This window comes from Phyllobates terribilis, unplaced genomic scaffold (assembly GCF_046119375.1).
Source record: "Phyllobates terribilis strain yellow unplaced genomic scaffold, ASM4611937v1 Scaffold_11__3_contigs__length_659146591, whole genome shotgun sequence".
NCBI lineage: Eukaryota > Metazoa > Chordata > Amphibia > Anura > Dendrobatidae > Phyllobates > Phyllobates terribilis.
The window spans coordinates 333,787,735-333,802,757 of NW_027362771.1; the positions used below are offsets into that span (position 1 = coordinate 333,787,735).

Below are 15,023 nucleotides of genomic sequence, written 5' to 3' on the forward strand. Positions count from 1 at the left end.
CAGAAAAGCACTCCCAAAGTATAATGTTTCCCCCACCATGCTTCATGGTTGGAACGATGCTCTTAGAGTTTTACTCATCTTTCTTCTTCCTCCAAACACGGCGAGTTGAGTTAATGCCAAAGAGCTCAATTTTTGTCTCTGACTACAGCACCTTCTCCCAATAACTCACAGAATCATCCAGGTGTTCATTGGCAAACTTCAGATGGGCCTGTACATGTGCCTTCTTGTGCAGGGGGACCTTGCGGGCATTGCAGGATTTTAAACCTTTAAGGCGTAATGTGTTACCAATGGTTTTCTTGGTGACTGCGGTCCCAGCTGCCTTGAGATCATTAAGTTCCCCCAGTGTAGTTTTAGGCTGATCTCTCACCTTCCTCATGATCAAGGATACCCCGCGAGGTGAGATTTTGCATGATGCCCCAGATCGATGTCGATTGACAGTCATTTTGTATTTCTTCCATTTTCTTACTATTGCACCAACAGTTGTCTGCTTCTCACCCAGCGTCTTACTTATGGTTTTGTAGCCCATTCCAGCTTTGTGCAGGTCTATGATCTTGTCCTTGACATCCTTAGAAAGCTCTTTGGTCTTGCCCATGTTGTAGAGGTTAGAGTCTGACTGATTAATTGAGTGTGTGGACAGGAGTCTTTCATACAGGTGACTATGTAAGACAGCTGTCTTTAGTGCAGGTAACGAGTTGATTAGGAGTGTCTAACTGGTCTGTAGGAGCCAGAACTCATAATGGTTTGTAGGGGATCAAATACTTATTTCTCACTGCAAAATGCAAAAAAAAAATTATCAAATTTATACAATGTGATTTTCCTTATTTTTTTACTGGATATTCTATCTCTCAATGTTAAAATTAACCTACCCTTAAAATGATAGCCAGTTCATGTCTTTGTCAGTGGGCAAAGTAAAGTTAAGAAAAAACAGCAAGGGATCAAATATTTATTTTCCCCCACTGTATATATATTGGCCTGTTTATAAATCTCTTCTTCTGTGATTGTTGTGCTTCTGCTTTATGGCCTTATGTATATTGGGGATAATTTATTTGGTGTTTTTACAACATATTAGTAAGTTAATACTAACAATGCCTTTTCAAGGCAATTCTAAGGAATATTAGAACCAGTTCACAGAGTGGTATCTATACAGAAATGCCAAATTATCTCTTAAAATTAAAAATTTTAATTGACTGAGGAATCTCAGTGTGCATTTTTAAAAACACGTAAGTTTCTCACTATATCTTTAAAGCATAGCTGTTTTCTTCTCCTGACATGCGCTCACTGCATAGAGATTTATTACAGTATATACTGCATAAACTGTACAATAACCTCCCGAGTGGTGGATGGAGTCAGCCTAAATGCATTAACCACAGAACAGAAAGGGCTGGAATAGCTAGTGAAATTAGCCTGTCTGACAGCCCCCTTCATACACCATCAACACAGGGAGGGAACGGATGCTCTCATGTCAAACTGAAGCTGGAAGTGCAGCTCCTAGGACAAGAGCTAAAATCATGATAGTGGGACAGCTTTTTAAATTATAAATTGAATTAACTATCTATTTAAAGGGAATCTGTCAGCAGGCTTTTGTTATGTAATCTGAGGACAGCATGAGATAGCAGCTGAGACACTTAATTCAGCAATGTGTCACTTTTTCCTGAGCATTTCAGCATCTCCCTGGCAGAAAAAACGCATGTGGATTGTACATGCGTTTTTTTCCTGCCAGGAACAAGCGGATGTGAAGCGTTCTTCACATGCATTTCCGCATGCGGGTTGACAAGCGCTTTCCAAGCGATTTTAGCATCACTTGGAAAGTGCTTGACAACTTGGTCACACTATATAACCGAAAGAATGGTAAAAAATAAAAAAGAAATATATACAAGGGTCAGTCAATAAGTAATGCCTCCTATTTTTTTTCTCCTTAAATAAGGTAGTTATGTTAAATATTGGAATTTGGCACAATTCCTCAATCCTTCTTCTCCAATCCACAGCAATTGCAACTTCCTGCACCAACAGGTGGCAGGACTGTATCCGTTTGCAAAATGGCTGACATCGATGTTCGTATTAGACAACGTTCTGTGATTGAATTCTTGCATGCAGAAGGTGAAACGCCCATTCGAATTCATGAGAGACTGAAAAATGTGTACGGTGATGCAACAGTGGATGTCAGTACTGTTAGACGATGGGTTCGTCGCTGTAACACAGCTGAAGGGCCATCACCGTTGGCTGACAAAATGCGGAGTGGCAGGCCAGTAACGGCAGTGACTCCAAGCAACATTCAGCGAGTCGATGACATCATTCGTGGTGACCGCCGGGCGACTGCAGATGAATTGTGTGCCATTATCTGCCTCAGTAAAGGCAGTGTGATGAAAATTATTGGACAACTGGGATACAGAAAAGTTTGTGCATGGTGGGTACCAAGAATGCTTTTTACCATGCTGGAATACATGCCCTTGTGGACCAAGACTGTGGAAATGGATGGAGATTATATTTAAAAGTGACAAATTAATCGTTAATGTTGTGGTTTTCAACCTATGTAATTGCATTTGAATTTCTTGCCAATTAAAAGGAGAACAAAAATAGGAGGCATTACTTATTGACTAACCCTCGTACTTACCTTCTGATGGCCCTTGTCTTGGCTTGCCGGCAGCTCGAGGTAGACTAAAGAACCTGCCGACGTCAGGGGTTGCGTGACCCGTCACATGACTAAATGACGTCACCGCAGGTCCTTTAGTCTACCGCGAGCTGCCGGCAAGCCGAGACAAGGACACCAGGGGCCATCAGAAGGTAAGCATAATATTAATTTTTTATTTTGTTCTTTTTTTTTTTACAGGTACTATGGTACCCAGGTCTGGAGGAGAGTCTCCTCTTCTCCAAACCCGGGTACCATCCGCACATTGAAACGCATGGAATCCGCATGTACAGATCCAGTGATGCGGATGTCATGCGGTCCAATCCAAGTCAATGGCGGCGAAGACGCCGTGCTTCCGCAAAATAATTGGTAGTGCTGCGGATTTTTCCGCAGTGAAAACCCGCAGCAGAAATTTCCGCAACATGTGCACAGCACATGCGGATTATCATTGGGGAACATGGCAGACCTTCTACCAAGCCTTTTTTAAGCGTTTCTGCAGCGGAATTGCCGCTGTGGAAACGCTTAAAAAACGCATAGTGGGCACACAGCCTTAAACAACTTGTTTTTCTATTTTCTAGCTAGATATCTCATTTAACTCTGTCTGCATGGGATATCAACAGTTATGAATGGAATTCATATCAGTAGTGAGAACATAACTGATACATTTATCTCCATAATTTGTGTATAAAGCAAAGTATAAGGCTCCATTCAGACATCAATTTTCACATATGTGTTTAATGGATAGAAGAAAAAAAAAAGGAGACATCTTGAAGCACATTTAGCGTCTCCCACTCCCACACTACCTCCTCATCCCGTCCCTCTCTCTGTTGGAAGTCCCTCAAGGCTCTGTCCTAGGACCCCTACTCTTCTACATCTATACCCTTGGCCTGGGAAAACTCAAAGTCCCATGGTTTCCAGGACCACCTGTATGCTGATGACACCCAGATCTACCTCTCAGGCCCAGATGTCACCTCTCTGCTGTCCAGAATCCCAGCATGTCTATCAGCCATATCCTCTTTCTTCTCCTCTCTCTTCCTCAAACTTAATGTGGACAAATCTGAACTTCTCATCTTTCCTCCATCTCGTATATCTTCCCCATCTGATCTATCTATCTCAATAAATTACATCACTTTTTCACCTGTACCAGAAATCTGCTGCCTCAGCGTAACCCTTGACTCTGCCCTGTCCTTCAAACCATACATCCAAGTCCTAGCCACCTTCTGTCGCCTCCAGCTCAAATTTTTTTCCAGAATCTGTACTTTCATCAGCCCAGTCTAGTAAACTGCTTGTGCATGCCCTCATCATCTCCTGCCTCGACTACTAAAACATACCCCCCCCCCCGCGGCCAACCTGCTAACACTCTCGCACCTCTCTGTCCTTAACTCTGCAGCCCGACTGGTTCATCTCTCGCCTCGCTACTCCTCTGCAACCCCTTTTTGCAAATCTCTTCACTGGCTCCCAATTGCCCAGCGTATACAGTTCAAACTACTAACACTGACCTACAAAGCCATCCATAACCTTTCTCCTCCATACATCTCTGAACTAATCTCCCGATATATTCCCTCACATAATCTCCGGTCCTCCCAAGACCTCCTTCTCTCCCCCACACTTATGCTGTGCGCCCACGATGCGTTTTTTAAGCGTTTCCGCAGCGGCAATTCCACCGCGGAAATGCTTAAAAAACGCTTGGTAGAAGACCTGCTATGTTTCCAAATGATAATCCGCATGTACTGTGCACATGCTGCGGAAATTTCCACTAAGGATTATCACTGCGGAAAAATCCGCAGCACTACCATTAATTTTGCGTAATAGTGGCGTTTTCGCCACCATTGACTTGCATTGAATCGCATAATATCCGCATCACTAGATGTGCACATGCAGATATTAAGCGATTCAATGTGCGGATGGTACCCGGGTCTGGAGAAGAGGAGACTCTCCTCCAGACCCGGGTACCACAGAACCTGTAAAAAAATAAATAAATAAATAAATATACATTATACTCGCCTTCTGATGCCCCCCGGTCTCCTTAGCGATGCGTCCTGGCTCCCCGGTGGCTCGCGATGGTCTAAAAGGACCTTCCATGATGTCATTTAGTCATGTGACAGGTCACACGACCACCGACGTCAGCGGTCGCGTGACTTGCCACATGACTAAATAACGTCATGGAAAGTTATTTTAGACCATTGCGAGCCACCGGGGAGCCAGGACGCATCGCTAAGGAGACAGGGGGCCATCAGAAGGTGAATATAATGTTTATTTTTACCATTCTTTTACTATTAACTTGGTCAAACTACATAAATCTATGCAGGTCGCATGGATTTATATAGTGTGACCAAGTTGTTAAGCACTTTTTCCAAGTGATGCTAAAATCACTTGGAAAAGCGCTAGATAACCCGCATGCGGAAATGCAAGTGAAAAACGCGGAACGTCCGCTTGTCCCTGGCAGAAAAACGCATGTAAAATCCGCATGTACAATCCGCATGCGTTTTTTCGGCCAGAGAGACACAGAAACGCTCAGGAAAAAATCCCGAGCATTTCTGCATCGTGGGCACATAGCCTTATTCGTTCTTCACCCAATCACCTCCAAGATTTCTCCCGAATATCCCCCCATCCTCTGGAATTCTGTGCCTCAACAAGTTCGATTATCCACCACATTCAGATCCTTCAGACGGAACCTGAAAACCCATCTCTTCAAGAAAGCTTACAGCCATGCCGCCTCACCACCACCAGAGCTGCTGCAACCCCCCAACCTACTGTCTCCTTCCCCACCATCCTGTAGAATGTAAACCCACAAGGGCAGGGTCCTCTTCCCTCTGTACCGGTCTATCATTGTTAGTTTACTGTAAGTGATACAGTATCTGTATTTGGTATGTAACCGCTTCCTATGTACAGCACCATGGAATCAATGGCGCTATATAAATAAATAATAATCTGTTTTTGACAGATGCCAAAGAACAAAATTCCCCATACAAGTCTATGGGTCTGTGATAATTACAAACAGTTCACGGATGGCAGCTGTGTGCAACCCGCATGTGGTCCGTGAGTGACATTGTAATGTATAGGAGAAGCTTTGTCATTTATTTTTTCCCACATGAGAACCACTGATGAAACACTGATGGTAACAAGTGACACATGGACCAAACACTGATAAAAATCAGATGAAAAACACTAATAAAAATCAAATCCATAATACTGATGAACCGCAGACTTTTTTTGTGCATGTGAAAAATTGTAGACGTCTGAATAAGGACGTTAATTTAATGTTGTTTTTTGTTGTAACCGATGTGTCAATTTTGCACTGTATTCTTATATGTACAAGTAGGCAGCATTGGCATTACCAAGGTTATTAATAAAATGCAAAATCATTGAATGCTGAAAAATAAAAAAATATACAGATATATACAATGGCAGAACCTTTTTCTGTATCACAAATGGCACAGTAAATGACAGGAGAACACAGCATGCCATTTAGTATTCCCATAATAAGATTCATTCCACCAATTCTCTCCTGACTACGGTGATTAGCATCTTCATACTCGCTGGTCTCGGCGATGACTATGAGCCATGGAGGCTGACACAAGGTTCTGCCTTTCACAAACTCCATGCAGCGTACCATGATTCACAAACATAATAAGCTGGAAAATAATTCACTAACTAAAAAGAAATGATGCAGTTGACATAGGAAGGAATAATGCATCATGGGAAAACTGAGTAAGGCAAAAGCACACGGAATTGGTTACACTAAGGTCCAATCACACATGGAAGCATGGATGACCTCTCATTCCTCTGGAAGACTTTGCTTAAAATCACAGACCAACATTTTTACGGACAGACCGTAAAATAGAAGAAATACTTGGTACCAATAATTAGTTTGTTTTCACTTTGAACAGAAAAAAATAACCTTATAGCTCCATAAACTCTCCACAAGCAGGTTAAAGCAAGGGCTTTTCTATGGCTTTAGCCAAATTTTGGCTGCTGTAGCTCAGTTCATTAAGCACAATATAGGAATAGCAGGTTAATGAATAAATAGCTAAGGCATGATTTTGTAGTTAAAGGAGTTATCATGCTTTTGCAAAGGTCTCAGACTGCTTTAAATGGAATCTGTGTGAACCCCAAACTATTTATAGAACATTTATCACGCAAAGCTCGGGCTACATAGGCCCGGCTTAAAGGAAGATTAAATGCCAGTTCATTAAAATCAATAATTTTTATTCCAAAAAGTTTTTTTAAAACATTTTTTTTTAAATAAAAAACAGGTGCCTTCAGATTCCAACAATACAAACCTCAATACTGATTACAATTTCATGCCACAGTACATAATACAGACATGCCTACAAATCCATGGTGCCTATATTGCAGTCCCCCTATGGCCATAAAGTGCTGTAAATAATAAGATCCACTCTACTCTAAACCGTTAGAAGTCCCGTGCGTCTAACGGTGACTTCCGACATCCTGCGTCTGACACGCAATGCGGTGGAACGCATAGCTTGTCTACTGCGCAGGACCGGAAGTCCAACGGGTCCGTTCGCACGCATGCACACTCTCTGTTGTGGAATCCCCATACAGAGGTAGCGGAGTCCATAAGGGGCGTACCAACACTAAGGGGCGTGTATTACTTCCAAGTAATTATGCATGCGCCGCAACCACTCTAGCTTACCTAGAATAATTACATCCAGCTGGTGAGAGGGATATATAAAACGGGACACTGCGTACATAGATTCACGCCCCCATTGAAGAAGCATATGGCGAAACGGCGGCGTCGGGGTAGATTCCTTCAAACACCTCTACAGTCTTTATCCTGTTATCAATAGTCCAGATGTAAGTACTAATTTTCAGCTCAAGCCCATGGTTAATGATTTAATGATTTTATGCATATAGCTCTCCATTATAACTTGACCTAGTGCTGTTTGTCTCTCACACATTGGGTAACTGTATTAATGTACTTATATTTACAAGTATAGTTAACCTTCTTAAATACAGTTAAAAGTTTCTCTCATGCACTTGCACTTTATGTTTAGATTAGAGTAGAGTGGAATTTATTATTTACAGCACTTTACGGCCATAGGGGGAGTGCAATATAGGCACCATGGATTTGTAGGCATGTCTGTATTATATTACTGTGGCATGAAATTGTAATCAGTATTGAGGTTTGTATTGTTGGAATCTGAAGGCACCTGTTTTTTATTTTAAGAAAATTGTTTTAAAAAAACTTTTTGGAATAAAAATTATTGATTTTAATGAACTGGCATTTAATCTTCCTTTAAGCCGGGCCTATGTAGCCCAAGCTTTGCGTGATAAATACCCTATTGGGAGGTGTAATTTTTTGACCTTTTGATATATACTATTTATAGAACATGTAGGGCTTACAAAGACAAGTCCAGTTATACCTTTACATGGCCAGTCCGCTCCTCCATTACTGAGAAATCAGCGTTTCAATTTATCTGCAACTGGGGCTGTAGATCTGAAGCCTCCGTCACTCCAGCTCTATTCCTCGCCTAGCGCTGCCTCCTTCTGCTTGACTAACGGCTCCTTTGCCCGAAGTCACACAGCATATAGAGGCTGTCAGTCAGGCAGGAGGATGTGGCGGTGGGAGGGAAATAGAGCTGGAGTGACAGAGGCTTCAGATCTAAGCCTCATTTATGTATCAAGTCAAATGCTGATTTCTCCATAATGAACGATGCCCATGTAAAGGTAAAGCAGGACTTGTTTTTTGATAAGGTTACATGCACATATAAATGGTTTAGAAAAGAAATATGTGACAAACTCCCTTTAAAACAATGAAATCACATGAAGAAATGATCCCCCTACTGTTTCCCTGCAGCTCCTATCCAATGCTTACCTGGTCCCTTCTAAACAGCACAAAAGGAAAATACATGCTAAACCAATCAGTGGCTAAGGAGGGTCTTCGTGGCGGCCAATGATTGGATGAGAGGGAATTTCTTGCGATTTTTCATACATTGCAACAGGAACAGGAGGCAGTAGAGACCAGAGAGGAGTAGGTAAGCATTGGGACAGTAGCTGTGCAGGAACGAGGGAAGGTAACTGATTACTTAATTTATTTTTAGTTTTTTTAAACCAGTCTGAGCCTCTATAACCTTTTAATTACCCAGTGGTGCAGGCTACAGTGAGTTGTCAATGAGCCAATAAGACCCATAGACTATTTACAGCAGTATACCATTGTGCACTCAATTAACACTGATTAACATCACCCTGTTGATTGCCTAAAATTAGGGTATATGCACACAGACTTTTTTTTTTAGCTGGTCTGCTTCAAAATACTCCTGAAAACAAAAATTGCATGGGAAACATGAGTATTTATAAGCCAAAACCAGAAGAGGAACAGAGGAAAAGTATAATAGAAACACGTCACCACTTCAGCATTTTTTACCCACTCCTGGTTTTGGCTTACAAAAACACACTAAATACTCAATGTGTGCATGTGGCTCTACTGTTCCCTTCTATTTAACTTTTCCAAAATGTTTTAATAACCTTTCAAAATTGCTTCAATGATTGTTTCCAGAAGTGGTTTCCACTAGAAAACATGTTGTTTTGAAATGTCTCAAAAAACACTAATGTGTGCACATGGCCTTAGAATGAGAAGCTATACATACAGACCAGAAAAAAAGTTATAGGGGTTGTCCCATGAACAAAGTAAAAAACCCTATTAATGATGGATGCTACATTTAATGAACAACAAAAAAAATTATGCTATGTTCTTTAACCTCTTCCCAACATATGACGTACAGTTACGTTGTATGTCGGTTCCCTGACTTTAATACGAGCTCGAAAGAAGTACCTACATCTTTCCCGGCAGATGATGGTAGAATTATTCAGCCATCATCTGCCTCTAACAGCTGTGTCTGAAGCGGAGCTCCACCCACGGCTGCTAACATGTTAAATGCCATTGTCAATCTCTGATAGCGGCATTTAATGTGCGTCATTCCATGGGCCCATAGGTGATCACGGGGCGCCAATGGGTTGCAATGACAGCTGGGTGTCTGCTGAAGACCCCTGTGCCTGTCATTACGTTACTCCTGTGAAAGCCAGCCTGTGGCTGGCGTTAATATGAGTTAATATGTGATTTTAGCTAAACATAACAGTGCTGATGCATTGCTATGTATAGTACAAGCAATCAAATGATTGCAGGTTCACAGTCTCCTAAGGGGACTTAGAAATGCAGTAAAAGTGAAGAAAAAAAAAGTTTTGTTTTTTAAATATAAAAGTTCAAATCAACCCCCTTTTGCCCCATTAAAATAAATAACACATATTTGGTATCACAGAGTTCTTAAAAGTACTATCCACCAAAATATAACATAAATTAATCGGCATAATGAGAGAAAAAAAAATCGAAGCACCAGAATTTAATTTTTTGGGCTGTCGCAACACTGCGATCCAGAGGCGATTAAAACATTGTATCCACCCCAAAAACGTCAGCTCAGGGCGCAAAAAATAAGTCCTCACACAACACCATATCCTGAAAATTGAAAACATTACGGGTCTCGGAAATTGGCGACAAGCAAAAAAAAAAATGTAAATTTTTTTCTCAACACTTAAATAAAATATATATATTATACAGGTTTGCCATCTACATAATCGTACTGACCTGGAGAATCTTATTGGCAGGTCAGTGAACATGGTAAATAATAAAGAAATAAACAATTGTGGAATTGCTCATTTTTTGCAATTTCAACGCACATGGAGTTTTTTTCCTGCTTTCCAGTGCATCACATGATAAAATGAATGGTGTTATTCAAAACTACAACTTGTCCTGCAACAAAACAAGCCCTCATATGGCTATGTGGAATGAAAATTAAAAAAATAAGTTATGGCTCTTAGAAGAAAGGAAGTAAAAAAAAAAAAGGAGGGAAAAGCAAAAAAAAACAAAAACGGAAATCGGCTGTGACGTGAAGGGGTTAATAAAAATCCTTACACCTTGATGATATTATTTGCCTTTTCAGTTAGATTTTTTTTCTGAAAAACTTTTAGATGTCATCATTACCAGTAGTCTAACTGGATTTTAGAATGTACAGCACTATGCCCTCCTCGGGTGTAAGAACTGGTCACAACAGATCTAAACAGCAGGGAGAAAAGAAAACATGAACTACCAACGCTCGTCCTATTGACCAGCTAACACCATCTTTTTTCAGTCGTTTTTTTCTGATTCATCCATCTAAGCAGCGCTGCTTGTGCCTTATACTAACGCAGCAAAAAGATTATTACAGCAGCTAAAAAGCCAAGAAAAAGCTGATCCTTGGTAAAAAAAAAAAAAAAAGAGGTCTCGTACATTGTTGAGGACAGGCTGCAGAAACAACAAAACCAAACCCAATATCAGGGCAATTCCTTTCCCACATGATCAGAACATTCGAGAATCACACTTTTGGTGGATTCATATCTTTCATTTTTTCAAGGAATAGGTGTGCTGCAAATCCACGTTCCATTTTTTTACAAATCTGAATGTATTCTGCATTTCACTTTTCCATTGCAAAGGTAAAAATCAGAGGCAAAAAGGTAAATCCCATGTACCCTATAAAAATTGCCATTCAAATAGGGATTTTTTATAAAGAAACAATGCTCAAGCACTGATGTAAAATTATACATGGAAACAGACACACTGGATAACGTAGATAAGGGAGCAAACCCATCTAAAATCCAGCATCACAAAAAAGCTTTACCTTACATTGAATCTGCCAGGACAATTCTACTACCAAAACTGGCGGTATAGCTGTATAGATCTTATAACCACAATAAAAATGAGATCTGTCTTGTAGTAATCCAACGTGTGATTGTTGAGGAATTGAACTTTGAAGTCATATGCAAAATCGCCTAGAAGTGCATTGGAGGCGTGTCATTGTACTCAGAGTGCATCACCACGCCCACAATGCACTCCCAGATTAATTTTTGAGTAGCTTCAAGGCTCTTTTTCCCCAGTGATGGCACATCAGATTACTACAAAATGGATTTCATTTTAATTATTTTTCTACAACTTACAGAACCATACCACTAGTGATCAGGTAAGATCATGGTCCTGGCAGGTTCCCTTTTACAGAAAATAAGCAATGGTAGAATCCAAAGTTTTCTGTTAAACATATCTTTTAGAGAGAACATGTCATATCCCCAAACGCGTTCCAATGTTGTCCGGCCACCTTACTGAAAGCACAGATACGAGGAGAAAGTGAACTTTAGTCCTCCCAGGAGCCGTCGACTTTCAGTCAGTCATAGAGGTGCAGCCAGAGTGGCTTCATCCAGAACTTTAACAGACACACAGCAGAGCGAGCTGTGGAAGTGCGGAGCGTGCTCACAGTATAGTAAGCGGTGCGGTCAGCGGTGCCTGCAGCTGCTCTGTGCACGCCTCTATGACTGCCAGCCAGCGGCACTTTCACCAAGGAGGAAGGACAGGATTATATCACTAACCAGCAAACTGACCACATTTAAAGATCTGCAGGTTTTTAGCGTTGGGGACATGACAGGTTTGCTTTAAGATTGCTCTGGTTATTTCAACATTTTCCATGTCACTGTCTAAATCCAGTATTGTTTTCAGAAAATAAAAAATGCTAAGAAAAAAAAATATGTAGAAGAAAAATATTAGCATCTGGTTTTCATCATTATTAAAAAATATATATATTTATATCTGAAATATGTTGCTTCCAGCGTAGAATATGGTGAATCACATAACATAGCGAGACTGCTGGTCTATAGTATTTATTATTCCACAGCACTTTACACACACAATCACTGTCCCCAATGGGGCTCACAATGTAAATTCCCTATCATTAGGTCTTTGGAATGTGGGTGGAAATTGGAGTACCAGGAGGAAACCCACACAAACACGGGGAGAACATACAAACTCTATCAAAAGTATAGATTATAAATATATTCTCCCCATTCTCTGATTAAGGCACACACCTACACATGCAAATGCCCTTGAAATCGGCGCACTATGGACGGATGCTATACAAGCATCATCAGGAGACATGATGCTTCTTTCAGCCTTGACACCTGATCGCTTCAGGAGCCGGTTTCTTTGCTGTCTACACAGCATTTCCAGCCTCTCTACAGGGGAAAGCATCTCCATTTCAGTAAACTGATTCCACTATAGATCCCATCCACTGGAATACACAGTAGTCAGCTCAATTCAACACAACCTGGAAACACTAAGAACAGAACTTGTGTCCAGAGCCTGTGTCTGGTCTGCATTGTAAATCATATTATCTCATCCAGAAAGGAAGTAGGGCACATGGTCGCCTTCTGTAGCTCCAGGCTCAGCAAGCTCATTTCTGAATGAACACAGACGTCAGAGGTTAGAAAGTAAGGGCATCAATCCAAGAGCACCCTCTGTATGTTCAGTCGAGGGGTAGGTTTTGATTTTTACGTGTAAAATGATTTATAAAATGACTCATTTCTTATATCAATCTATGTAAATACCTGTGTCAAAAGTTAAATGTATCTTAGAATTGATACATTTTAGAATTTTTTGCCTAAGTCATAATAAAACTAATTCATCAGACACAGTTCATTTTTGCACAATAAATTTAACTACAGTATATCTCCAATCACCCATCTTTGTGCACTCATTTAATAGACTTCATATAACTATTCAAGCACCCACTATTCAAGTCTCCACATTAGAGGCAAGGTAGAAGGTGGCTATAGCTTTCCCTTATCAGCAATGTACTGCAGTGAAACTGCAAATTGATTTGATTTCAACCAGACATTGTCACGGCCAATTACCTTTAAGCGCGATTACTGACAAAATGACATGCAATTTAAGTGCCTGAATAGAGGCTATATAAAACTCTGCTGACTCACACTGCCTGTTTCTGATATCAGCAAGTGCTGTGCGTTGAGTCCAGTGTATTTCCATAAGATTCATCCATGCTGTGTGCTAATAGTACAGTGCATTACTTTCAGGAAGCAGTAGTTCTGTGTGCTGATTGTCCAGTGTATTAATATGAGATGCAGTTTCACATTTCCTCTGCCTTCTGCTTGAGACTGATTTCAAGACATCAGTTTTTACAAGCAGAAGGCAGTGGAGTGTCTGATTAGAGTTCAGTGCATTCCTATGAGATGCAGTTTCAAATATCATAAACAGGCAAGAAGGGCGAGTTGTATAAACTCTGCAGATAAGAATCGTTTGGACTCCCCCAACCTCTTACACCACTGTTAACATACTAATTAGGATAGAAATCCTATTTTCAGCAGCACTCTATACATGTGGGTTAACTAACGAAGGAGGGTCTGATTGCTGTCACCAAGACTTGATAAATGCTGATATAATTCTGTGGGTCACAGAATAAAAATAATTAAAGGGAACCTGTGAATAGAAATAACGCTCTTAACCTGCAGATGTGAAGGTTAATCTGCAGGTTAACAGTGTTACTATGCTGCCCAGCACCTGTTGTCAGTCAGGGCTGGGGGCACAATTATAGCTGCAGCTCCGTATTCTCAGAGCAATGACTGAACCCGCAGCGCCCCAGCCCCCATGACTGAATGCTGGCCAGGAGAATTAAGTTCATTTTATCTCCGCTGCATTCGTCTGCGTGCAGGCGCCAGGCAGCATAATAACACTGTTAATCTGCAGATTAACCATATATCTGCATGTTAATAGCGTTATTTCTGGTGACAGGTTCTCTTTAAAGTGACATGTTAGCGATTTCTACAGTTTCAGTCAGTGAAAAAACAGCTAGAATACCAGGTCCTCAATTATTTTTCACCAAGGTCTTGTCCATAATTGAGAACGACTGAAGACACTGATCTGAATATCATGGAAAGCATATACTGGATTGGTGCATGGGGATCACATGACATAGCTCGCCAAAAAGTAAAGATTTTAAATTTATGAATGCAACCAATCCAGAATGAAATGCAATGTGCATCACTAACACGCTTTTTTCATTAAAATTGGTGGTAATATAAGGAGTATATAGCATTTTAAATATTTATATACTACCTGCCCGTTTTAGTCATAGGGGTGTGCTCCTGGTATTCAGTCAGGGCTGGCGCCGCCCACATTTAAATTTTGCTCCTGGCTAGCGCTGATATAAGTGGGGCGCTTGCGCAGTATAACATTGCCAGCCTCGGCTCCTAGCATGTGCGCAGTGAGGCTGTATAGTTCCCAGCTTAACTGCGCATGTGCTGTGCCAAGCGGCTCCCCACACGTGCAGTGAAGTTCACAGTTTCACTGTGTGCGGCTGGAGCAGCTTGTCACAGCGCATGTTGCAGTGAAGCTGGGAACTACACAACCTCACTGCGCACGCGCGGGGAACCGAGGCTGGCGATTTAAAACTGTGCAAGCGCCCCACTTATATCAGCGCTCGCCGGGAGCAAAATTCAAATACGTGGGTGGCGCCAGCCCTGACTGAATGCGGTGCCGCCCGACTGAATACCAGGATCACATCCC

At 41.2% G+C, this 15,023-nt stretch overlaps 1 protein-coding gene across 3 annotated transcripts in view; it reads right to left on the bottom strand.

Annotated features, from left to right (window-relative positions):
- TLN2 (talin 2) overlaps nucleotides 1–15,023 on the bottom strand; it is a 261,616-nt gene that overhangs the window by 159,541 nt on the left and 87,052 nt on the right. The window lies entirely within an intron of this gene.